The following is a 27734-nucleotide window of genomic DNA, read 5'->3' on the forward strand; positions in this document are numbered from 1 at the left end:
CTATTTGATCCACTGTTCATAGTTGAGTGATTTCCCAGTCCCCAGATTCCTATGTTTTAGGAAAAACACATTCTCTAAAGTGGCAGCATGAATTGCCTCTTCAAATGTTTTTAAGTCTTTGTACTGCTGGTTCAGATAATGTTCTTGCTGGCACAGGAAAGTGATGATGCCAATAAGGAAACTATAAAAAAGAAAGCTTCTTTAAAGACATCTGCAATCATCTTTCAAAGTATGTTGAAGGGGAAAATGTTTACAAAACAAGGATAACCATCTCCAAAACTTTCTGAGAGTTTTAGCAATATCAGGCATTTGACATCTCCAAGAAATGCTTTAATCTCTGAGATAGTGAAGACATCATAGGCATCAGTGTATTAATAACAGAGAACTTGTTTTGCTATCAAGCAGCTAAAACAGTTCTTTCCTGGGAAATGTTTTCTAGATTTCATCATCTCTGGTCATAAATTATGGATTTCTAAAGTGTTACTTAGCTGACAGTCAGACAATTATTTTTACAGAGGCATAACTTGACAGTGATTTAATATCACAAACTTCATTGTGCCTGCTTTGATTAAGTTTGTCATTTAAATAGAATGATGTGAGGAACATGAATTTGTCTTGCACAGAAAAACTAGAACACAGCTCTGGGTAAGGCTCAAAACTCATATTTTATCTTATTGCTTTCAAAAAGTTGAAGTTGTTTAATATCTTCCTTCTTTTTCTGTTTTTCTTATCTATTCTCTCCTTCCATCTAGTTTATTCATCTATGCTCTCCTCCTCATCCTCATGCAATTCTTTTATTCCCTTCTGTCTTCTTCCTTTACATCTCACATTCTTTATCCTTCTCAATTTATATAAGAATTAAACCAAGAACATGTATCGCATTTTCAATTTTTGCCATGTGTATAAAGCAGAAATTGGGAAACCACAGTATACTAGACAAACCCAATCTTCTGCCTGTTTCTATAAATGTTTTGTTGGAATACAGCCAAAGTTATTTGTTTATGTATTGTCTAAAGCTACTTTTATGGTACAACAGCAGAGTTCAGTAGTAGCAACTGAGACCATACAGTTCTCAAATATTCTCAGGAATATTTACTGTCTATCCCTTTACAGAAAAAGTGTATTAACCAAAGTATGGGTCTCAGGATTTAGCAGCCATATATCCAGGGTCTAATCTGTTTGTGATGCTTTCAAGTGAATTTTTAGTTGATTCATTATGTCTTTCATTTCCAAGAGTTCTGACTGGGTTTTCTTTCTTTCATTATCTCTATTCGTTTATTGAAGTGATCTTTCATTTCCTGTATTTGCTCTCTTAATTCATTCCTTAGATCTACTTAGATCTACTTAGTTGATCAAACATTTTAATAATCAATTTTTAATTGTCTTTCTCTGAAATTTCATTCACTTTCATATATGTGGGATTCTTTATTGGGGGATTGTGAAATTTGGGGGAGATTTGTTTTCCCCTTTCCTCATGTTTTCAGAGGTCTTCAATTTCTGCATCAGTTGAGATGGATTTTTTTTCTTCCAAGGTACAGAACTGGGGTTGTGACTCAGTGATAGAGTGCTTGCCTAGCATGTGTGAGGCACTGGGTTCAATCCTCAGTATCACATAAAAATAGAGGAATAAAATAAAGTTTAGTCAACAACCTTTAAAAAATTTAAAAACAAGGTACAAACAAATGCACATAATTTTACCCCACCTAAGTCAATCCAACCCTAAACAATGAATGGTTTAAGAAGAAAGCAATTAAAATCAAAGTAAAATTATATGGAAAAAATATATATATACATATATATGTGTGTGTGTCTATCCATGCAGTGAGTCTCAGAGGATGGAAAAAATAAAATATCAGGAAATGAAATTTGAAAAATATTTAAAAACTGAAATAAAAAGAGTAATACAGGGAATCAAGATAAAAATTCTAAATGATAAATAAAGGATTTCTTTCCACTGAGGTGATCAAAACTATTGACATGGGTGGGTTTTCATTCTTTGTATTTATTTGGGGGCTCTGTAACCCTTGGCTCAAGGGCTGTGAGTTACTAGGTCCAACATCTTTGTGTTCCTCATCTAGCTGCCAGCCAATGTGGCTAGGAGCTCAAGCTGGTTGTAGCAGCTCTCAGCTTTCCATCTGCCAGTATAGGGTGGGAAAGACTGGGGAGTGCTGACAAACTGTGTACTCCTGTAGTGGTTCTAAATTAGAAGTTCCTGTAGTTGGGGCTCCTGGCTGACCTTTGGAATTCTGTTGGTGGGTATTTGAGGTTGGATCCACACCCCCTATTGTTGGGGAGATGTTGATCTCTGCTGGACATCTGGATCTCAGGTGCCTCTTTATAAATTCCACTTTTAGGGTGTAGGATCTAACCCCCCCCAGATTTCACATTCACTGCTATGGATGTGACTTACCCAGCATCAGCTCTGGAGTCAAGATGCTCCTGTCTGACCATTACAGGCATCTTCCCAAAGGCTCTTGGGGGTGCTAGCAACAAAGAGAGCTCTGTCTGCTCAGTATATGGAGCCTGAATGGCTAGGCACAAATCCCCATGTGGTTATTTCAATCACACTTGTCTAGGCACACTCTGCAGCCCCTAATAGGCAACTGGTGGGTCAATTGGCAACTTCCTTTATTAGTTCCTGGTCTTCTGCCTCTGCTTGCTGCCATGCAGTGCTTATAAATGATTCCCACACTGGCAACCCCACTTCCCACCTAACTATCCACCCATAGGCTAAGCTATAGACTTAGCTATAGGCTAAGTTTTTGTTGCTTTTTACTCGGAACTTCCCCCACTGACTCTGGGTCTATTAATATCAGATTCCCTCTCTAATCCACAGGTTCCCCCAAGCCAGTTCTTTTTTTCTGTTGTGCTTTCCTCTCTCTCTGCCTGTGCTCTCCCTCCCGTCAGCAACCAAGCTGGAGCATCTCTAATGCATCATTTCTTACATTGAAGTTTCTGATTTTTGTGTCTCTATGGTCCTTTTGAATTTCAGTGAGTTCCCTTAGTTACTCACCTTGCTCAGGAGCAGCCTTTCTACTTTTAAGTCTGGTGCTAAGAAACTGCTGGGGAGTGTGCCCTTCCTCTAGTGCTCCATCTTCTCTCTCCTGTGGTTAACTATCCACTCACCTTTGCACCCTCTTTGCAGATGGGAAAGCTCATTTGTGAAAAGGAGGCATACAGCCAGCTTTAAATACCACCCCACCCTGCACCAGAGGGAATTCAGTGGCTGAGTCCACTTATGGAGCTGCTGGGCTCAGCACCAACGTGCATCCCGTAGCAAGCTGCCAAAGGTTGATGGTGGCCAGAGGTGTTTTCAGTTTATTCTTTGGCTGCTGTTTTTCTCAAGATGTTCCCAGATTTCTGCTTTTTGGCTGAGACTTCCACCCTGCTTTTTATACCTTCAATTTATGAAGCATGGTCTTGTCATTCAAGTTGTTTGAGGACAATATAATTTCTCTTCACTCTGATCTGGCAAGATAATCCCCTCAGGAAACATATGGTACTGAAAGCCTGTGGGGAGATAATGTGTGTTTTTATGATTCTTCCTTAACTCTTAAACAGAAAACTGGACATTGAACAAAAAACACCCTCTAGAGTTATCACAGTATGGTGGTCATCCATTGAGTGTCATCTTCAGGTCCTTTGCAGAAACTACCTAAAAGCAGCCCAAGTGGACCCCTTTCCTACATCCTTATTTGACTAAGGCAAGGAAAGTATTAGGTGCAAAAGTTACTGTCACTTAAAAGGGCCCAGTCTTGACCCTAGTACCACTCATAATCTCCAACAGTTAACCAAGTTCTGGCAAATTTGATATGGAGGAAAGAAATGAAAAAGTCCCAGACAGGAAGAAATGTGGGAGAGGAGAGTATCACACATGCTTGAGGGTGTCCCAAGAACACAGGTATACAACAAGGAGCCCTGCAAAGGGTTGTTCTCCACACATAACACAAAAGCAGAAGCTCTGGGTTCTTCTAGGCCTCCTAGGATCTTACCATTCAAGTCATGCACATCACCTGGGATCTTCTTAGAGCTGTAGAGTCATAGGCCCCACTCCAGACAGGCTACACTTTAACAAGAGCCCCACACTTTAAGGGGATCCCCACACTTTAACACACTTTAAGGTTGATAAGCATTGTCCTAGGATGTGCCTAATAGTGGGGGGGGGACTTGACTTGTTAGACTTGTTGCTAGTTGTTAAGTTGTTGTTCCATTATTAATTTATTTTCTCTCGGCCCCAAACCTCGACTTCTCTGCTTTCCTGGGTGATTCTGGTACTGAGTTTCCACAAAGCACCTGCACCCTTTGTGACTCTGCCAGCCAAAATCCCTCTCACCAGGGGTTTGTGTTCAGGTCCATGAGACCCTCCTGAGCTTGGCCCCAGTTAGGCAGTGCCTGTCTCCAAAAGTCTGAGTTTCAGCAAAAAGGGCCCATCCTCTAGGTTTCTAGTTTTGTCATTTCTAGCCTCCTCCATTGATCCCTTGGTCTCCCTCATGAAGTTGCTACTTCATGACACCTTAGGTTCCCTTTTTGTTCTTTGGGTTACCTAGATAACAACTTTTCTATCTCATTAACAATATCCTTATATACAAACCTCCCTGTTAAAACAGCTAGTAGGGCTTCTGTCCCTGACTGGACCCCAAGGTAATACACCAACGTAGTCCAGGGTCTGTCCCCGGGGCAACCTGACAACTTTCTACTGCACCCTACTCACCACAAGGAAAGTCTAAAAAGAATAACACACTCCACAGCCCCCAAGTAAAGGCCTTTCTCCCTGAGATTATGTGCCAGCTGTCTTTAAGGCCCTAAGCTAAAACTACAGAGAAGAGGGCCATAAAAGACACTTCTGGGTTGCTGGCTCCGGTGTGGCCCAGAGCCCTCAGAAGGCGTGCTAGTTTTCACTGTTGAATTTTTGCCCCCAGAAAATGTGCCACCCTCTAGTTCCACTAAGAGAGAAGAAACCTAGTATTCAAAAACAAATAGGATTCTCTCTCCTCTTGCATTGGAATAGGGGGTGCTGGGGATGTTACCCCCACAGAAGCAGGTATTTCAAACAAGCCAAAAGAGGGAGGCTGCACATTGTACTAGAGCAGAGGTGTGAGAGGGAGAAGAGAGGATGCTGGAATTTAGGCACATACAGACCCCCACACATACTTACGTAGACACAGATGCAGGAGTAGAAAGACAGGGTTGTTCTCAGCAGTGTATCACCTCAGCATGATGTAATATTTCCCTTCTGTGATAGAGGCACACTAGAAGTGATGGATTCTGACTGCTCTCCTCTTCTCTTCAGAAGCAAGAGTTTGTCAGGAATAATTAATTAAAAGGAAAATCAAACAACCAAAACAAAACAAAAAAGAACCAGAGTGTTTAAATTACAAAACCCATTTGCAAAAAGAAAAAGAGGGTAACAACAATAAGGGGAAAATGAAGATTGACAATCAACACCAAATGGCACTATAATTATGTAACTTGATGTAAACTGACATAATGAAGAGAAATGGAATAAAACAAAAGACAGATTTTCAAGGAATCCAGAACCAAATTTAGAACACTTTCTTTCCTTCTAAGTTCTGAAACCATTTAAAAGTGTTATTACTACAAATCATTTATACGTTATTTAGATAAAGACAAAGAAGACAAAATACATCATAATACTGACCTTTACTATGCATCAGAGACTGAGTTCAGTGTTTTACATTTGCCAAGTAAATTTGTACTTATTACCATCCTCATTTTAGGATGCAAAGGAAACTCAGAGGTATTCTGTCTTACTGAAATTTGGGCACATGGACAACTGGAATTGTGCTGGATTTAATTATGTAAGTGGTACTTTACATAAGCCTACTCTGGTTCTACTATTTAAGTATGGAATTTCCAGCCACTGAGAATGTACAACTCTTTGTCCAACATAAAGGAAACTTCATTTATGATCTCCTTTGCCAAACATACCCTCAAGCTTTATCCATTCAATACAGATCATCACCTGATAAAATTTCTTGCAACCTCAAGATGGAAACAACAAAGTGAATTGTAATCATTAGGTAGTGCACATCTCATCTTTAAAAGTCTCTCCATTCATGACCATGCTAAAAGACAATATCAAATTGTCAGTTCTTATAAAAAATTACATATTTTATTAAGAGAATGACAATTAACTTATCCTCTATATCAATGACTCTCACGTTTGAGCAAGTATTAGAATCCCCTAGAGGGCTTGTGAGAATAAATCACTAGGCCCAATCCCTAGAGTTTCTGAGTCAGCAAGTCCAAGTTTCTGAGTTCAGCCCAAGTCGGTGCTAGGGATTTGAACCCAGGGTCACTTTACCACTAAGATACATTCCCAGTTCTTTTTATTTTATGACAGGATCTTGCTAAATTGCCCAGAATGGCCTCAAACTTGTGATTCTCCAGCCTCAGCCTCCCAAATGGCTGGGACTATAAGCATGTATCATTGAAACTGGCAAAGCATTTGCATTTCTAACCAGCTTCCTGGTTGATACTGATGCTGCTTGTTCTGGGACCACACTTTGAGACCAGCAGCATCAGCACTATCTTGAACTAGTTAGAAGTATAGAATTTGAACTAGTCATCCTCCCTTTCTTCTTTAGCAAGGAAACTGATTTTCATTCAGAGTAAAAACACATCTAGGGGCTGGGGATTGTAGCTCAGTGGTAGAGTGCTTGCCTAGCAAGTGTGAGGCACTGGGTTCAATTCTCAGCACCACATATAAATAAATGAATGAAATAAAAGTCCATCAATGAAAAATTTTTTTCAAAAAATGCATCTAACTGAAAGACTATTTCTCAACCTCTCTTGCAAATTTGTATGGCCACATGGCTGAGCTCTGGCCTATGAACTATAAGTGAAATTGTTGTGTAAGAATTCCAGAAAGGCTGCTTGAAATCAGCAGAGTCCCTGGGAAGGACTCTGTGCTTAGGCAGCCTCTATGATACCACCTCTTGGTATTCAGGCCCTTATGCAATTCCCTCCCCTTCAGTGAGGGTTGGACTTCTGATGCAAGAAGCCAGCCACCAGTGGAGTTACAAATTGGTGAAGCCATTCTGGAAAGCAGTATGGAGAATCCTCAGAAAACTTGGAATGGACCTACCTTTTGACCCAGTTATCCCGCTCCTCAGTTTATACCCAAAGGACTTAAAATCAGCAAACTACAGTAACACAGCCACATCAATGTTTACAGCAGCTTAGTTCACAATAGCTAGATTGTGGAACTAACCTAGATGCCCTTCAACAGATGAATGGATAAAGAAACTCTGGTACATATACATAATGAAATACTATTCAGCCATAAAGAAGAATAATATCATGGCATTTTCAAATAAGTGGATGGAATTGGAGAATATCATACTAAGTGAAATAAACCAAGCCCAAGAAAGCAAAGGCTGAATGTTTTCCCTGATAAGCGGAGAATGACATATAATGGGGGTGGTGGGGTGGGGAGTGAGAGAAGAATGGGGGAACTTTGGATTATGTAGAGGGAAATGAGAGAGAGGGGGTATGAAAAATGGTGGAATGAGACAGACATCATTACCCTATGTACATGTATGATTACACGAATGATATGAATCTACATCGTGTACAATCATAGAAATGAAATGGTGAATCAAAATGCAGTCTGTAAAAAATTAAAAGCTAAATAAAAATAAATTTAAAAAAATAAGCCAGCCACCATGTCATGAGGCAGCTCTGTGAAGAGACCCACATAAGTGAGTTTGAAAGGGGACTTTTGAGGCCTGCCAACTGCAGGAGTGAACTCAGGAGCAGACCCTGTCCCAGTTGAGCCTTGAGACAACTGCAGCCCCGCTGATGCCTTGATTGTGGCCTATGAGCACCTGAGGGACAGTTGCACAACTAACCAGCTCCTAATTATGACCCACAGAAGCTATGACATGTAAACATTTATTATTTCCAGCCCCAGTTTTTCGAGGGTTATTTATGGCACAGTAATCCATAATTAATGCAAAGCCCCTTGACTCTCCTTACCTTCTTCATTGTGTTGACCTGGTGCACAGGAATGAGAGCTAGAACTGCAGGAACCATCCTCCACCATGAGGCTATGGTCCACATGGTGAGGATAGCAAAACCAAAAGAGAGGCATCTGGATCCTGATGATATCAGAAAGCCAACATGGGGCTGCATACTTTCTGGTTTTCTTTATGTGAGGAAGACCTAGCTCCTTCTCTTACTGACATTTAAAACTGTTCATGAAGGTTGGGAATGTAGCTTGGTGATGGAGCACTTACCTAGCATGTGTGAGCCAGGGTTTGATCCACAACACCGCACATAAAAAAGTGTATGTGTGCCTGATTCTCCTCATCTCATGAAGTCTATCAAATAACAATATTATAATTTTTTACAGATGCTTAGATCTTACTCTGTGCCAGGCTGTACTTAAATATTTTGCAAATATTATCCCATGAAATTCTCATCACAATCTTATCATTCTTCCCATTGTTCAGATGAAGAAGCTGAGGCGCAGAGAAGTAACTTGCTGACACTCATGCAGCTAGTAAGTGGCAGATCCAGGATTATAAACACAGCCAGTCTTCTTGTAGAATCTGTGTTTTTAACCATAAAACCTGTTCTAACATTTTCCAAGCACTTATATAGTGCCACATACCATACTAAATGCTTTATGCATTTTATGAAGGAGGAAACTGAAGCTCAGATGGTTAAGTACCTTTCTCAAAACCACAAGTCTAGAAGTGGCAAGTTGAGATCCAAATCCAGGTTTGTTTCTAAGGCCAGTGCTCCTATAGCTGTGAAATGCTGCTTCTATTTTAGGCCTCGTTTGTCTTTAAGCATTCCCAGAGTCCATATCATTGAGCCCAGCATTCCCTAAACTTTTCTGTATGGATCACTTAGCAGGTCTTGGTCAATGTGGATTCTTACTCAAAGGTTCTAATTCTTGGGGTCCAAAAATCTGCATTTCTTCCATGCATCCCCATGACCATGATGCCAGTCTAGGGACCACACTTTGTATATTAAGGGTACAGAGAGCAGGAGATGGATGTTCTCCTTTATAAGGCTTAGCCTTAAGTGGCCATAAAACAAGGAGCTAGAGGAGATGTTCAATAAAGTTCCTTCTAGCTCTAGAAGTTCTTGATGTTGTGCAGAATATGACTTTCTACCACTTCCCACACCTTTTTACTTCTCTAACAAAGCAACAAAGTAATCAGATGACTGCAAGCATAATCAAATATATCCAATTTGACACTAGGGAGAAGATGAATGTGTCCAAGTACTTCAGCTTTATGAATGATAAAATAGTAGGGAAGTGAATTGCCAGGTTGCAGAGCTGGGGAACAGGGGAACAGAGTAGATGTTTCTGGGGCTCTGGTTAAAATTGAAGTCTAGTTCAGGAAGTCTGGGGTAGCACCATTCTTACAAGCTCTCCCCTGAAGCCCACATTGCTGGCCCAGAGTTCATACTTTGAGGAGCACACTCCCAGAGTGCTTTGCTCATTCTACCACCCTCCTTTCCAACCAGGTCACCATAGGGTCAGAAATGCAGACCCTGTGCCCAGAACAGACAGGAAGCCCACATAAGTCAGGAAGGAATGAGCTGACTGGCCCAAATTTAGGGGGACCACTACCACAAGAGAGGTGAGGTGCCCACATGGCCTGAAGTTCAGAGGAAGTGGTTATAGTTCCTGCAAAGGCTGAAAACACAAGAGCAAAAATACACAGGCACAATTTCCAGCTCTGCTACAGGGCTTTTCTGATATTTCTTTGGCAGGAAAGCTTGACCTCCTGGAGATGATCCAGGCCCTATAAGTAAGTAGGCATAAACCTGAGTTGAATATGTAGTACAGGGACTATGCTTCAGGGACAACACCCAGAAGCCAGCCTGACCTTAGACCCTGCTTCCCATGAGTCTAGAAACTTAGGGTAACAATGAATTAGTCTTCTGTAAATGTCCATTTCTCTCTGCATGACTAGCAACATATCAGGTGCTCTGGGAGATATGAATAAAGAAAAAAAAAGTGGTCTCTACCCTCAAGGAGTTTATCATCTAATTGGGGGAGCCAATGCAAAACAAGATGAGAATTAAAGAGTTCCTGGTCCTAGCAGGAAGGACTAGATTCATAGTAAAGAATCTCAATAGAAAAAAATGGGTATGGATTAGAAGAATTCAGAAGAGTCTTGATGAAAGAGGTGATACCTGAGTTGGGGCCTTTGGTAGGTGTGGGCAAATACTAAAATGGCCCTAAGTTTCCCCCTGCCACCATCAGCCTGTATCTTTGATCTCTGCCCTGTAACATGGTATGCACCAGCTCCCTACCACTGCCATTTTGATTCTGGTCTTAACCATTTGGCTTGCTCTGCACATTGTAATGTTAGAAAACTTGACAAAGCAGGAATGTGGAGAAATGCACAATTCCACTTTTTTACATCAGCTACCACCAAGGAAATAGGCCCAGGCTAGTCTGCTGGAGACTGAGACAAGCAGGACACAGCTAATTTTCCCCAGTTGCCCTAGAGAAGAACTAACCAGACCAGCCTATAGGCAAATTCTGCCAAGGTGTGTGATTACTGACTACTTATTGCTATATGCCATGAAGGTTTTGTGACTGTTTTTATGCAGCATTACTCTGAAAATATGTAACAGATATAATGAGCAAAGAGGTTGGAAGAATGAAATGCTTGAGCATTTCCTGTAGAGACTCTTAGAAAATTATCATTGCATAATATCAATAACTCCTACTTAAAATAAAGTACCCTTAGTTAAACACATTGGAGAAATGCTGAATAAATGAAAATAACAGGTTTCTTGATGGAGGACTTCCCAGGGTCTTGACTATGAAATTGTTTGTTGTGCATCTCCAAGAGAAGAAAATTCAGAATGCACAATTTCCCAATTTTTGAACAATCTCATGGAACAAGGGTGCCCCTGAATACATTACAAAACATATCAATCCCAGAAAGTCATGTGCCATTCCAACTTATAGCAAATAAATTGCCAGAGGGTGAGGATATTGTCTTTCTTATTTGGTCCTGTGTCTCAGGACCTAGAGCAGTGTTTGCCACACCAGGGGCACACAACAAATATGTGCACAAGGAAGACAAGGAGGAAAGGGGAAAGGGAGAGAAAATGAATATGGTTTTTCTTACCCTGCTCTTGTATTTGTGCTATTGCCTCTGTTGACAATCAGTGCCTTGGCCTTATCTACCTGGAGAGTCCCAACTCTCCTTCAAAGTTGTCATCCCCCTGAAGATGTTTCTGATCCTCTCAAGTCAGGTGCTGCATTCAGAGTGCTAGGAGCTGCATTATTGAGTTCATCTTTCCCACCATGTCAAGCACAGTGCCCACCACACTGTAGGCATATAATGAGTAACCACTGTTTCTTTCAAACACAGGAAGAAGAGGAAAGGGCAGGGGAGAAGGAAGGAAGGATAGAAGGAAGAAGAAATGGAGAAAAACAGAGATGGAAGGGGAGGAAGGACAAAAGGGAGAGAAGGAGGTACAAATTAATGAAACACACTCAAGGATAATTTCATAACAACAAATGGTTTGTGATAAGATTGGAGAGTTTTCCTAGGAGCAGGTGGTAGTGAGACATGACTATAGGAAAATTTGTTCACTCTTAATTCTGTAAGGAGGCAGAGATTAATATTTTATGCAATAAATTGGCATCAGATAAGCTCTCCTCTGGAAATTGTTTTTTGTCAACAGGCAACACACTACTACACTTATGTATACCAAAGCAAACTGAATAAAATTTATCATTTACTTAATAGAAGAAATAGTATGTAGCAAAAGAGAAAACAATTTACTCAAGTCCCTCAACCACCTTAAACCAACAGAAAGACTTCTGTTGAATGGGGATGTTGTACTCTCCTGGGACCTGGTGACCAGAAGTGGTCACCCATGAGACTGAGCCATGTGTTTACATGTTAAATATTAAATCACATCTGCTTTATATTGATAAAGAAAAGTATGGGTCCCAAGAAGTGTAATCTACAACTAGAGTAGAATTAAATATGTTCTTCTGAAAGTCAAGGATTAATGTTCAATCATGATTTGGTTATCACTAGCCCTTATGCATGGAATATAAAGAGCTTGTCAAATGCATGAGTTACATTCTCAAGCAGATGCTGACAGTTTTCTTGCAGCTCTCCTGTCTGGCAAAATGGAAGAAATGGCTTGTGGCTTTCAGAAAGCTGCCCAGCATCATAGATATCCTAAATGTTCTACACTAAGTAAGAGAAAATCAACACATTAAAAGTCTGCCTGTTTTGTACACTTGTAGTCCTAACTAATTCAAAGCTGGCTGGGAGCACTAAGCAAGCTAAATCTGATTTGTATTGACATTTAATAAGAGGCAAAAAATTCAATCCTGCCCATATCTAAACATACCCAAAGAGTAATGAAAGTGAGACAATTATCCAGAAGCTTCCAGAAATAGAAGAAATGTACTCTGTGTTTGTGTGTGCACATGCCTGTGTGCATTGGGATGTGTGGCAGGAGTAGAATAGCTGAGAAGAGAATTTAGTATGTGACTATTCCAGAGTGTCTGTTGCAGCCAATAAATGGAAGGAAGTAAGTGTGACATCTAGGCACATCCAGGAAGGGATGAAGTAATGGATGAGCATTCACCAAAATAATCTGTATAGTTCCTGACAATTCATGGCTGGAAATTTGGGGACACCCACGTCCCACCAAAAAGATTTCAGAAATGGCCTCAAAGAGATATCTTTGGAATATGACTGGAATTTTAAAAAATGCTGATTGAATTATACTGTTTTTAAAAAAGATATTAATAGCAGAAAAATGCTTATATTGGGGGTTCTATAAAGAAGACTCAGAAAGCAAGGATCATCAGTGTCTCTACAACCAACCAGGAGTGAAGGGGCTCTGCACAGCTCAAATGAGCATTCCACCCCAGAAATAGCCTGTAAAATGCCCTCCCCAAAATATGCACACCCTAGTCCCTGAACCCTGCAGATGTTACCTCATATGACAAAAGTGACTTTGCAGATGTGCTTAAATTAAGGATCTTGAGATGAGATTATCCTGCATTATCCAAGTGGGCCTAAGTTCCATCACATGTATCCTTATAAGAAAGAGGGAGAAGGAGAGCTGACATACAGAGAAGGCTATGAGAAGACAGAAGCAGAGATTCGAGCACCACAAGCTAAGGAGTGCATGGCAGAACTAGAATCTGGAGGAGGCAAGAAATAAGACAGTCCCCTGGAGCCTCCAGAAAGAGTGCAGCCCAGCTAACACCTTGATTTTGACCTAGCAATACTGATTTTGTACTTATGGGTCCCAGGTGTGTAAGGGAATACATTTCTCTTCTTTTAAACCAGCCTGGGAAATTGTTACTGTAGTCACTGGGAACTAACACAACCTCTATGTCAAGGTGAGTGCTGCAGGAAACTTGAGCTTGAGGACACACACCATTACACTCAGGCAATTGACCCTCTTCCTGCCCTGTGACCCTTCATGCCCTGCTGTTGTAGCTCAGATTCCTTGTTATTCAATTAGGATTCTGGATAAAAATCTGGCTGCTTTTCTATATTTGCCAAAAAGAGAGACCGCACCAATAAGGAGACACAAACTTTTTGGTCTGCTCAGAACTTAGGTTTTCCATTGGGAATTCACTTAGGATGTATGCATCAGTCTCTGCTCTGATACAATGACTAGCAGAAGCCTCAAACTTGGGGAGTCTCAATTGCACTAACAGAATAAATATTCTAAGTCAGCAATGTTGAAGTCTGTCATTACCCTGAAGCTCCAGGAAGAGTCCGCTGGTAAGATAGGTATTATGGTAGCAGTCCAAAGGTCTTACAGCAGCAAACTGTTACAAGTGAGCACTTGGCTTTGGAAGTGATAAGACAGGAAATCAGAATAGCAGAGGCAAAGCAATGTGGGTAGTGCAAGCAAGTCAGCTCCAGAGTAACATTTAAAGTGATACTTGCTCTCAAATGACAACCCTGCATTTGAAAGACCTGGGAGTGAGTACATTCTTAAGTTTTATACCCAAAGCAACTTTCTTGTCTCTTTCTGCTTCCATCCAGTTGTGCGCAAGAGGCCTTGTTTTCAAAGTAAGGAACTTGAATTACATCCTGAGTGCTATAAGGAAGCTTTGAGCCAACCTGAGCAAAAACAATCATGTGTTTGAAAGCTGATTCTTGCTGCTTTGTCAAGAACAAACTGGAAGGAAGGAAGACTGAAGGCAAGGACACAAATTCAAGCAAGATGTTATAAAAGCCTGCTTTAAGGCAGTAGCTGTGGGACTGGAGAGTACTGAATGCTAAAAAAGCTGTAGAGGTGACAGGATTGAAAGTGTGTTGACTAATTCAGTGTGGTGGTGACAAAGGAGAAGGCTCAACATGACCTTGGCAACTTTGTAATCTGATGATGCTGTTTACCAAGAAGGGATACAGGAAGACTAGCTGTGCAGGGAAGACAGTATATCTCATTTTTGGCACATAGTTTGAGGTACATGGTTTATATCCAGTTATCTATATCTTGTAGATAATTAGATCTAAGAATCTTGAGTGCTGAAGGACAGATGTAGGAATCATCATGGAGGGATAATGTTTAAATCCAGAGGTGTGAATAAACCACTGTACAGAGGCAATGGAATGATCAGAGATAAGACTAAGTTCCCAGCAACATCTAAAGCAAAGGTTTCTAAACAGGGGAGATTGTGCCCACCAGGGGACACTACACAATTTCTGGAAACATTTCTGGTTATAACTGGAGAGAGTGCTATTAGGATCAAGTGGGTATTGGCCAGAGAGCTGCTACAATGCCCGCAATGGAGAATTACCCTACCCAAAGTGTCAGCTGTGCCAAGGATGACACAAAGGATATCATGAGAGGCCTTGTCACTTGTCTTCTTGAAATCTAGATGGGCTGTTTCTAATATGTGTCTGATTATTTAAAATCCTAGTTACCCTTTCAAAGAAAGAAATGAGATCCTCTCTTCCTGGAGAAGCAGTCCTTATCCTTCTCTTTTCAGATTTCCCAGAGAATGGGTTTCCATTCTCCCTCTCAATTTTCATCCCTTGTTCCGCTCCAAGGGAAGAGGAAAGGATAATTGGGAGTGGTGTTAGCCTAGTCAGGCCATGTTTAACACTGGACAGGGCCACCATGCCTGTGATATAACACAGCAGCACACTGTCTCTCCTATTACCTGCCAGCTGGATTGGACAGGAAGACCAGGGTGTGCCTCTGCTGCCAGCTGTTATGAAGTAAGGTCACCCAATAGTGTTTTTCCTTTATTCTTTCCCTTGAACTGGCTAAGAGTCAGGTGCATGGGCTCTTTCAGCTCTTGCCCACTTTGTCACTCTTTTTCTATGGATAAGGAATACCAAACGAGGTGTTCCCTTGTTGCTATCCCTGCATTGTCTGTCACTCTCTGTCCAACCTTTTCAATCACAGGAGAGTGAGAGTTAAGGGTAAATAAGACACCAACAGACAGGTAGAAAATGTAAAACAATGAACTGACACTGTTTCTTAGAGACATAGCCAGTCACTTACCCACACAAGACATCTCTGAACAGACCATGCCATAAAGTGGAGTCTGAGAATACTTCATGGAAGGAGGGATGGAGTATATATCTGCTGATTAACCCCTGCTTCCTCTGTCCCATAGTTCAAAGTTCACTCCATGTAGAGTTAATTCACACTCACTTTTCTGTTGCATCACCTGAGTTTCCTGAAAGTTACTGGCAAAACTAGATTCCACACCCTATGCTTGTGTTTGCATTGGGAAATGACAAGATGAACCAAGAGTCTGGGCCTCAGCCTCAAGGATCTTTTGGGCCCACATGGAGATTACTGCAACACAAATGGCAACAGAACCAGGAGACAAAGAAGCTAAGGGAGTCTGAGAAGGTAGATAAGATTGTCTGATATGAAATGAGCCTGCATACACCATTGGCTAAAACTCAGAAGGGAAAGGAAACCATATTCCTAAAACCATAGCATTTCTGACATGATTTCTTAGAAAACTCACACTGGATTCTATTGATAGTCACAAAACATCTGGAGTAGGAACTACTAGTTGCCTACTCCAAAATTGAGTCTGCCCTTATTTTATTTTTGTAATATTTTTAGTTGTAAATGGAACAATACCTTCATTTTATTTATTTTTATGTGATGCTGAGTATTGAACCCACTGCCTCACACAAGCTAGGCAAGTGCTCTACCACTGAGCCACAACCACAGCCCTGCCCTTGTTTTTTTTTTTTTTTTTTTTTACAAAACATCCAATTCTTATATGAACTAATGACCACCCAAAATTATGAGTACATTATCCAGGTAGGCATGACTGTGATTAAGTTTTAGTCAATGATATAAGCAGATCATATATGGCAGCCCCCAGAAAACCTCTCTAAAATATGAGATAATGAACTATTTCCTCTTTCCATTTTATTCACTATGAAATGTGGATGTGATGGTTTGAATGCTAGCCACCATTCTGGACCATGAGAATAGGGGTGGCCAACTAATGAGCTTAAAAAATATGGATGGATTCCAATAACATCATGAAGCTACCATAACAACTTTATATTGCCTACTTCTATATTTATTTATGTACAGAAAAATAATCTTTCACATTTTTATACTTTTTTGAATTTGTAACACATGTAGCTAAACTTAATCATTCTAATAATATCTTTTAGCATCCTTGCTTGATACCAAAATCAAATTTTGCTGTAATTTCACTTTCTTCCCATTTCTAAAAATAGAAGTGACATTTACACATCTCTGGATTTCCAGGATATCCCTGTTTACCATAATTCCTCAAAGATTTTTTATTGACCATTCAGCAATCTCTTTCACAATATTCATCTCAGTCTTGACTTTCAATTAATTTGGGTTGATTGTTTTCCAATAACCAAACTACTTACTTAGTAAGTTTTCCTGATGTAATCTTTTTACTCATTCTAGATTACTGTTCCTTTTTAGCATTGTTTTGTCCTCCATGTTAATTAATACATAGACAATATGGTGATTGATGATCACAAATTCTTTCTCAACTCTCCCACCAAAAGGTTTATTTTATGTTCCTTCTCTTTGAATCAAAGGTGACTCTATGGCTGCTTAACTTAATAGAATGTAGCCAAAATAGTACTGAGCAATATTTTACCTAGCCTTAAAATGGACTATTTCCTGCCTCTTCAAACATTCACACTTAAGACACTTTGGAGGCCAGGCATGGTGGCACATGCCTGTAATCCCAGTAGCTCCAGAGGCTGAGACAGGATGGCAAGTTCAAGGCCAGCCTCAGCAACTTAGTAAGGCCCTAAGTAACTTAGTGGGACCCTGTTTCAAAAAATGAAAAGGACTGGGGATGTGGCTCAGTGGTTAAGCACCCCTGGGTTAAATCCCCATCCCGACACACTCCACACCCCAAAATAGACACTCTCAAAGCCATCTGCCATGCTATGAGAAGCCCAAGTCACATGGAGGGGTCATGAATAGGCATTCCACCTGACAACCCTGACTGAATGCCCAACCAAAAGACAGCATCAACTACCAGCCAGTCATGTTAGGGAGCCATCATGATGCACAACCCTGTGAAGTCCCCAGACATCTACAATCTAATCAACTTCACAGAGCAGAATTGTTCAACTGAGCCTCCATCAACCCAGAAAATTATGAAACAATAAATGGTTATTATTTCAAGCTACTAAGTTTTGGGGTAGTTTGTTACACTGATATAATAAGATAATGAAAATGAGTGGTAATGAATTTGTAAATGTTATAGTAATTGACAATTATAGTGGAGTTTCTTTAAATGAAAAATTCTCATTGATCACACTTTCCCTATCCCTCTCCCCACTCTACTCTCCTTAGCCTCTGGTAACCACCATTCTACTCTTGATTTCAATAAGCTTCTCTTAGATTCCACATATAAGTGAGATTATGCAGTATTTGTTTTTCTGGGCCTAGCATACTTCACTTCACAAAATGACCTCTAGTCTTGTCCATGTTGTCACAAATGACAGTCATTTTATAGGTGAATAGTATTCCACTGTGTGTATGACCATTTATCTATTCATCAGTTGAGGTACACTTAGGTTGTTTCCATTTCTTGGTTATTGTGAATAGTGCTGCAATAAACAGTTTTCACCACATAAAAATGATAAATATTTAAGGAGATATGGATGTTTACCCTATTTTGAACATTACATGTATACATGTATAAAAACATAACATGGTACCCTGTAAATATGTATAATTTTGTCAATTTAAATAAATAAATACAAAATGACAAAATTCCCAGAAATGCTAGTAGCTTAAGGGAGGTAGCTTTATTAAGAAAGTGATATTTCATTATTTCATGCATTCGTTCAGCTCATATTTACTAAGCGTCTCTTGCAGGCACCTAAGTGCCAAATTATAACAAGGCACATTTCTTCACCCTAGAGGGTTCACAGAATGATAGAAATGGAACTAAATGGGCACAAGTTGAAATATTTTACATATTTGTGTACTATTCCTTCCAAGAGTTATATGAGAGTGAAACTTTTCCCATTCCAAATTTGAGGAAAATATGCCTATTTCTGATCATGCATTTCTGTTGAAGGTCATTTTAGTTTGAATCCACAGTAGTTGGGTCCTGAAATTTGGCTGTGATGAGGGTTCAAAGGAAGTTAAACATGCTTTACAAGAAATGCTATTGCTCCTGACCCAGAACAATAGTGCCAGCTTCTTCTTGGAGGTAGAGAGGTTGGTGGAGAAAACATCCAAATTTTATTTTCCAACAGACAGACAGCATCAGGAGGTCCTACAAGGGTTTCTCTGTAGATCACATTGTCAAAGAATTATGAGCTCAGCAGTGAGAAAGCCTCATAGTGGGAAAGAATTCTTTTTTTTTTTTTAAGTAATATCAAAGGCCGGAAGCCATAAAGGAATTGATATATTTGACTTGATAAAATTAAAATGTTTTACACAGTTACAAATATCATGAGTAAAAGAAAACAAACTGCAGACTGAAAAATATATCTATATAATAACTCTCAGAATATTAACTTTCTTAATGTAGAGAGTGCTTCTAAGTCAATCTTTTTTTTTTATTGTAAACAAATGGGATACATGTTGTTTCTCTGTCTGTACATGGCGTAAAGGCATACCATTTGTGTAATCATAAATTTACATAGGGTAATGTTGTTTGATTCATTCTGCCATTTTTTCCCTTCCCCCACCCCTCCCACCCCTCCCACCCCTCCCCTACATCTATACAGTCCTTCCTTCCTCCATTCCTGCCACCCTCCCTAAAACCAACTCCAACCCCAAAACTAACACTTCCCACCCCCCATTATGTGTCATCATCCACTTATTAGCGATATCATTCTTCCTTTGGTTTTTTGAGATTGGCTTATCTCACTTAGCATGATATTCTCCAGTTTCATCCATTTGCCTGCACATGCCATAATTTTATCATTCTTTATGGCTGAGTAATATTCCATTGTATATATATACCACATTTTCTTTATCCATTCATCAATTGAAGGACATCTAGGATGGTTCCACAATCTGGCTATTGTGAATTGAGCAGCTATGAACATTGATGTGGCTGTATCTCTGTAATATGCTGATTTTAAGTCCTTTGGGTATAGGCCAAGGAGTGGGATAGCTGGGTCAAATGGTGGTTCCATTCCAAGTTTTCTAAGGAATCTCCACACTGCTTTCCAGAGTGGCTGCACTAATTTGCAGCCCCACCAGCAATGTAAGAGTGTACCTTTCTCCCCACATCCTCGCCAGCACCCGTTGTTGCTTGTATTCTTGATAATTGCCATTCTAATTGGGGTGAGATGGAATCTTAGGGTGGTTTTGATTTGCATTTCTCTTATTACTAGAGATGTTGAACATTTTTCCATATGTTTGTTGATTGCTTGTATATCTTCTTCTGTGAAGTGTCTATTCATTTCTTTAGCCCATTTGTCAATTGGATTATTTACATTCTTGGTGTAGAGTTTTTTGAGTTCTTTATAGATTCTGGAGATTAGCGCTCTATCTGAAGTATGATTGGCAAAGATTTTCTCCCACTCTGTAGGCTCTTTCTTCACATTGCTGATAGTTTCCTTTGCTGAGAGAAAGCTTTTTAGTTTGAATCTATCCCAGTTATTGATTCTTGCTTTTATTTCTTGTGCTATGGGAGTCCTGTTGAGGAAGTCTGGTCCTAAGCCGACATGTTGAAGCTCTGGACCTACTTTTTCTTCTATAAGATGCAAGGTCTCTGGTCTGATTCCAAGGTCCTTGATCCATTTTGAGTTTAGTTTTGTGCATGGTGAGAGATATAGGTTTAGTTTCATTCTGTTGCATATGGATTTCCAATTCTCCCAGCACCATTTGTTGAAGAGGCTATCTTTTCTCCATTGCATATTTTTGGCCCCTTTGTCTAGTATGAGAAAATTGTATTTATTTGAGTTTGTGTCTGTGTCCTCTATTCTGTACCATTGATCCACCTTTCTATTTTGGTACCAATACCATGCCGTTTTTGTTACTATTGCTTTGTAGTAGAGTTGAAGATCTGGTATTGCGATACCCCCTGCTTCACTCTTTCTGCCAAGGATTGCTTTAGCTATTCTGGGTTTTTTATTCTTCCAGATGAATTTCATAATTGCTTGCTCTATTTATGTAAGGTACATCATTGGGATTTTCATTGGAATTGCATTGAATCTGTATAGCACTTTTGGTAGTATGGCCATTTTGACAATATTAATTCTTCCTATCCAAGAACATGGGAGATCTTTCCATCTTCTAAAGTTTTCTTGAATTCTTTCTTCAGTGTTCTGTAGTTCTCATTGTAGAGGTCTTTCACCTCTTTTGTGAGATTGATTCCCAAATATTTTATTTTTTTCGAAGCTATTGTGAATGGGGTAGTTTTCCTAATTTCTCTTTCTGAAGATTCATAACTTATGTATAAAAATGCCTTAGATTTATGTGCATTGATCTTATATCCCGCTACTTTACTGAATTCACTTATGAGATCTAAAAGTTTTCTGGTGGAATTTCCTGGTTCCTCTAAGTATACCATCATATCATCAGCAAATAGGGATAGCTTGAGTTCTTCTTTTCCTATTCGTATCCCTTTAATTTCTTTGGTCTGTCTAATTGCTCTGGCTAGAGTTTCAAGGACGATATTGAATAGAAGTGGTGAAAGAAGGGCATCCCTGCCTTGTTCCAGATTTTAGATGGAATGCTTTCAGTTTTTCACCATTTAGAATGATATTAGCCATGGGTTTAGTGTAGATGGCCTTTACAATGTTAAAGAATGTTCCCACTATCCCTATTTTTTCTAGTGTTTTGAGCATGAAGGGGACTTAGAGGAAGATTTATTTCATGGAGCGCATTTAATAAAAGAAGTAAAACTCAAAAAATAAATGACCTAACACTACAGCTCAAAGCCCTAGAAAAAGAAGAACAGACCAACACCAAAAGTAGTAGAAGACAGGAAATAGTTAAACTGAGAGCTGAAATCAACGAAATTGAAATGAAAGAAACAATACAAAAAATTGACAAAATAAATAGTTGGTTCTTCGAAAAAATAAACAAAATTGATAAACCTTTAGCCACACTAACAAAGAGAAGACGAGAGAAAACCCAAATCACTAAAATTCAGAATGAACAAGGAAATATCACAACAGACACGACTGAAATACAAAACATAATCAGAAGCTCTTTTGAAAATCTATACTCCAACGAAATAGAAAATTTCGAAGACATCAACAGGTTTCTAGAGACATATGATTTGCCTAAACTGAATGAGGAGGACATACACAATTTAAATAGACCAATTTCAAGTAATGAAATAGAAGAAGTCATCAAAAGCCTTCCAACAAAGAAAAGTCCAGGACCAGATGGGTTCTCAGCCGAGTTCTACAAAACTTTTTAAGAAGAGCTCATTCCATTACTTCTCAAAGTATTCCAGAAAATAGAAGAGGAGGGAACTCTCCCAAACTCATTCTATGAGGCCAATATTACCCTGATTCCTAAACCAGACAGAGACACATCAAGGAAAGAAAATTTCAGACCAATATCCTTAATGAACATCGACGCAAAAATTCTAAACAAAATTTTAGCAAATCGCATACAAAAACATATTAAAAAGATAGTGCACCATGATCAAGTGGGTTTCATCCCAGGAATGCAAGGTTGGTTCAACATCAGGAAATCAATAAATGTCATTCACCATATCAATAGACTTAAAGTCAAGACTCACATGATTATTTCGATAGATGCAGGGAAAGAATTCTTGACTCAGTAGTGGGGTCTTTGTTTCTTCTTCCTCATTAAACCATTAGAGCAATGTTTCATTGTTTGTTATATATTATTTCATGTACAAAGGGGGATTATGAAAAGAGGAATCATGAAGATATCTTGAATGTTCAGCTGTTACCAACAACACATCAACTCTTAAGTTTAAGCCAGGGCCTGGAATGATCTCAATGGTCATGAAATAGGAAAACAGAGACTATGGCTACAAAAATTAAAAATAAGTGAGGTAGATAAATTAAATATTTTACACCCAGGATTTGCCTGTTCCAATTTCATGGAATACTTGGGGGAGGGAGGATTAAAATAGTCACTATTACATGGCATAATTTGCACTAAGGGAAACAATTTTTTTTAAGCATGTGAACCCGTGATAGGAAATATGCCCTCTCATGAGCTTCTTCTCGAGAATAAAAATGTGGCATCTATACATAATGGAGTTTTCCTAAGCCATAAAGAAGAATGAAATTGTGGCATTTGCTGGTAAGTGGATGGAACACCATGCTAAGTTAAATAAGCCATACTCAAAGACAAGGATCAATGTTTTCTCTCATAGAGGGAAGCTAGAGAGAAATAAGGAAATAAAAAGGGGGATTCCATGAAAATAGAAGGGAGATTAGTGGAGTAGAGGAAAGAAACTGAGGGGGAGGGAAGAGGAATGGAAAAAAAGAGGAACCATGGGAGGAAATTGACCAAATTATGCCATGTACGTATATGAATGTACCACAGCTAATTTCACCTTTATGTATATCTTTAAGGAACTAATTATAAAAACTATAGATAAATAAAAGGGAGACAAATAGAATAGAGTAATAGGAACGGGGGAAGAGAGTAGAGGAGGGAAACATTTTAAAAGAATGAAAATGCAGTTCTTTAATAGAGAAGGCACTACAGAGCTACATTAAGTCACAGGAGAGTCCCCAGTCAGGTGCCACCTCTTCTGGTGTTCAGGAAGACAAAGACATCTGTGAATTGTGTGCAGTGGCTGGCACTCTTGAGGCTTCAAATGAACTGCATTTAGATTAGCAATAACACACACACTGACTCCCTAAGAACTAAAATATATCCATGTGAGGGTATACTACTTAAGGTTGAAGGAATTTTCTTAATTCTAAAACCTTAGTTTTTGTTGTTTTGTTCTTTTAAAGTATGTTTAAAAAGAAAACCAAAACAAAAGGCATAGGATTGGTGGGGCATACAAAACAGGTCTCTAAATAGATGATGGACCTTTTCCATTCACCTGAATATGGTTATCATAGAAGTAAACAGTACTCCACACACAGGATCAGGCTAAGTAGTTGTCTTTTCCACCATGGTTCCAACTGTTTTACCTTGAAGTAAGTAGCAGTCTTTGAAAACAGTCACTCTAAGCTGTACAAGTCTTCCACATATTTTGTCACAAGTAACAAATCTACTTTGCAAGACCTGCTTCTTTTCAAATTTGTAGTAAACCAACTTATATTCTACATATGTATGAATATGTCAAAATGAATCCCACTAATGTCTACAACAATAAAGCACTAATAAATACACTAAAAACAAAAAAATTGTTTGGTATGCATTTTTTAGTTTTCAATTTTTCCCTTTTTCATGTGTTTTCATTTTTTGCAAAGAAGCATCGCAACAATTGTGATTGTAGGATTGTCCAAGGTCATGGTCACAACTATAAACATAATTTGCACATCAATAGAAAAAAGAAAACAGGAGGAGAAGATGGGTACTTTAAAGCCAAAAATAGCACAGATAATGGCAATTTTTCCTTGTCTGCATTTCCTCTTCCATGCAAGTTCTCCTTAAGCTTAACTGACCAAGATTGTGTTTTCTTTCTGATGTAAGGGAATTTGCATTTGGCAATACTCTCAGCAACACCTGGTTTTTCCACATTGGCACGGGTACCTGGTTGGAAGTCATCCATCTTGGAGAGAGTGGCATTATTTGCCACAAAGCTGGTCCTCAGGAAAGCTGGGAAGGTGGGAATGTCATCACTTTGAACCATTGATATCTCCTTAGTCTTCATGACCAAGTCACTATTGAGCATGTTGGTGTAACTGGTTCCACACAATAGGGTACATGCATTAATGGGGCCAGGATTTCCTTGGAAAACATTGCTGAGACATCTTCCATATGTACCCAACAGAGGCATTGTGTTCTTGATGGCTAGCTTCCTGTCATAGTAAGCTGAGTTATCGTTTGCTCCACAAACAATTGTTTGCTACAGGTGATGTAATGGACATTGTCTTTGGTAGTAGAAGCTTGCCCATGAACATTGCACACAAAGCCTTCTCTCCAGTGCATGTCCACTCACGAATCTGAAGGGAATTTTTGGTTGAGAAGTTCTTCCCACTCTGTGTTACACCATGTTGCTAGGCCTATCAGTGTGCCTGGGCCACTAACAAAGGAGTCAAGACTGGGAACCTGGTGAAGGGTCCTACAAATGCTGGGAACTTCAACTTTGACATGGTAGGCTGTGCTCTAATAAACAATAACAGGAGACTGCTCTAACCTTCCATCGCAGGGAAGCTATTCTCAGAGCTCTTAGCTTTGCCCCCAGCATCAAGAGACTTTGGCTTGATGCTTCTGCTTAGCTATTAGCCAGAGACACTGCCTGGAAGGACATGATTTCCATAGCACCTGGGCTTCAGCTTTGATACTCCTAGTCAACAACGTGTGAGGACAAGTCATTTGTCAGGCATCTCCACCAAGCCATTTTCTCAGCTGTTGTAGCACTGAAGGCCCAAAGTAGGGCTCGCTTTCCCCCAAAGGTATCTAGGGAAGTCATAACCACAGAGTGAGTGGTGGCAAGTGGCAAGGAGTCTCCAGAAAGGTGTTTTGGGAATCTGATCACCCATGTACATTCAACAATTTCTTTTGGCAGATGGGGCATGAATGCTGAATCTTTACAGATGCATTGGTTCGATGATATGGTTTTTGCCTTTGGTAGAAAAAGCTTGGACATAGATCTTACACTGGAATGGCCTTCCCCAGTGTCGGTACAGTAATGCAACTTGAGAGCTTTGGCAGCTCAAGACTCAATGGCAAATGAGACATTCACTAGGGTTGGTTGTTGATGTTCACCATTAATTGCTGTAATTTCAGATCTCTGAACCTAGCTCAGAGGTTCCACTCCCCCTGTAAGCCACCAACCACTGCTGAATTATAGTTTGGCTCCAGTCCATAGCATGGGCTCACTTTCTGGAGAAGGCCTATGCTGCCAGTTCTTGGACAATGGGCCACCTATGAGATCCTTAAGTTTTAGTCCTTAAAGAGAGATTTTGATGACCCCTACAGAAGGAGTCCCTGTTACAAGGACAAGTTTGCTATCTGAAGGACAAGAACTGAGAGCACAGGGAATGCCATCGTGTGCCACCATTTAGTCCTGGAATTCAGAAAACAACTGGAGGTTCACCTTCACCTGGGGTGTTGATGAAAGTATACCTTGAGGTTGCCCTTTGTGGTTAAGTGATGACTACAGACAGGGCACACAAAGAGCCTCTCTCCAATATGGGAGCAGAGGTAGATCTGCAAGAAGTTATCAATTCTGAAAAAAGTACTGTATGGATCCACAGTGGAGATGTTTGACTTCCCTTTCCCTTTCTTGGATGGATTAGTGTCATGGTGAAAATTACACAGAGTACAGGGCCTGAGGTAGCAAAGCATTCTGGAGGCAAGACATGACATTCAGGAGCACCCATAATACATCTGACTTTAGGGGAAAGGGTGTCAGTCCTGATGACAAAGAAATGGCCATGGAAGGGGTATTGGCATGAGACAGCTTGATTCCTTTCAAGGCATACAGAAGCAGACGTTGTCTTCCATCTCTCTAGCTGAGCAATCATTGCAGTGGAAACCTACTGGGAAAGTGGCTGCCTAAGTTCTTCAGGGTGTCAGCCCCCACCACACTAGAGTGGAGGGCATGTGCAGCCCACATGTTTACCTGGATGTGGAGCTCCTCCATGTGCTGGATCTGCTGCTGCTGCAGATACAGACTCTGCTTGAGGACCCACACAGGGATGCTGTTGGCACCAGGCACCAGGGTTGGCTGGCAGCACATCCACACTCCAATGGTTCACCTCCACCTTGGTGACCAGGAGTGCCTGCAGAGGTGTATCAGTGTTAGTCACTTTACTTTTTGGGTAAATAGCTCATGTCCTGTGGTGTGGGCAGTAGGGCAGTCTCTGCCTTCAAGTACACAACAGACTCTAGACCCAACTTCTCCTTCATGTCCCCTATTAGTACCACTACTCTCCCTGTGACCATTCTTACTTCTTGGGCTCCATAGCTGGCTGCTCAGTACAGCTCTAGAGAAGTCCTCTGAAGGTACTCACACCTCACTGTCACTAATGATGAGACCAGGAGAAATTCTAATGCGATTTTTCTTGTGTTGCAAAAATTCAGAGAGATTAAGAACTGGCACAGCATTACTCACAGATGTGAGTCTTCTCCCAACAGAACCACTTCACCATGGCTTTCTCCCCATTACCTCCATCACCGTTTCCTACATGGTTCATTGGAGCACACCTGCGCTGCTGGGGTGAAATCTGCAAACTCTGGCTGCAGTTAGATGCTTGCTCTGGTTCTTCTCAGAGTTGATTTATTGGGGTTTCACCTACTTGTGCCTAGACATGGTGCAAACATCTGGGTGCTGGGAGAACCAAGGTTACTTGCCCTCTCCACCACAAGTTCCAGGAATTAGGAAATGGATCCCCTTCATGTGCATGTCCCAGTAATTATTACCAATAATCAGTAGTGCCAGCTTCTGAGAGTGTGATCAAAGAATAGAATTTAACATTTTTGATGAGTTTAGCTTTCTTCCAACAATACTTGGTTTATATAATAAGGTCACAGGCCTCACTGCATCCTGTCCTATACCCTCTCACTCCAGAATGGGCAATATGAAAATGTCTCAGATGACTTTAGATGATGACATCTGGAGAGTCTCAGCAAATCTTCACAGTTCTGCAGAAACAGGATGACAGGAAAGGAGAAGAGCATTGCAGAAACTTCCAGGAGGATTATGTGAAGAAGTCCTGCCAGAACAGTGCAGGTGGGCAACATCTTACCTTTTTTTTTCTGTAGAAACTGTTTCAAAGCAAATACACATGGGTGCACACACACAAACACACACACACACACACACACACACACACACACACACCACTACAAACATGACAAAACACACAATGCACTAAGTGGAATTTACCCATTTTGCTAGCCAGGGTTAGTTTTGCAATCAGTGATAAACCCCAGCAGAACAAGCTTCTCCTGGACTGTATGAGTAATTCAGGGCAACCAAAACAAATGTCCAAATATGTCTCAGAATGCAAACATGTATGTCTATTGCCAAGTCAAGCAGAAGCCCCAGGGAGTCACGTTTGGGAGAGGGAAGTTTGTAGTTTCTTCATTAGTGAAAAATGCAACTACTTCTTTTATTGTTCAACTATAAATAATTCTTTAACACCTTCTATGTCAAA

At 40.1% G+C, this 27734-nt stretch overlaps 1 pseudogene; it reads right to left on the reverse strand.

The window, feature by feature from the left end:
- On the reverse strand, positions 1-26887 carry LOC124966099 (sal-like protein 4; annotated as a pseudogene).
- Positions 26888-27734: the final 847 nt, after the last annotated feature.

This window comes from Sciurus carolinensis, chromosome 16, assembly GCF_902686445.1.
Source record: "Sciurus carolinensis chromosome 16, mSciCar1.2, whole genome shotgun sequence".
Classification (NCBI taxonomy): domain Eukaryota; kingdom Metazoa; phylum Chordata; class Mammalia; order Rodentia; family Sciuridae; genus Sciurus; species Sciurus carolinensis.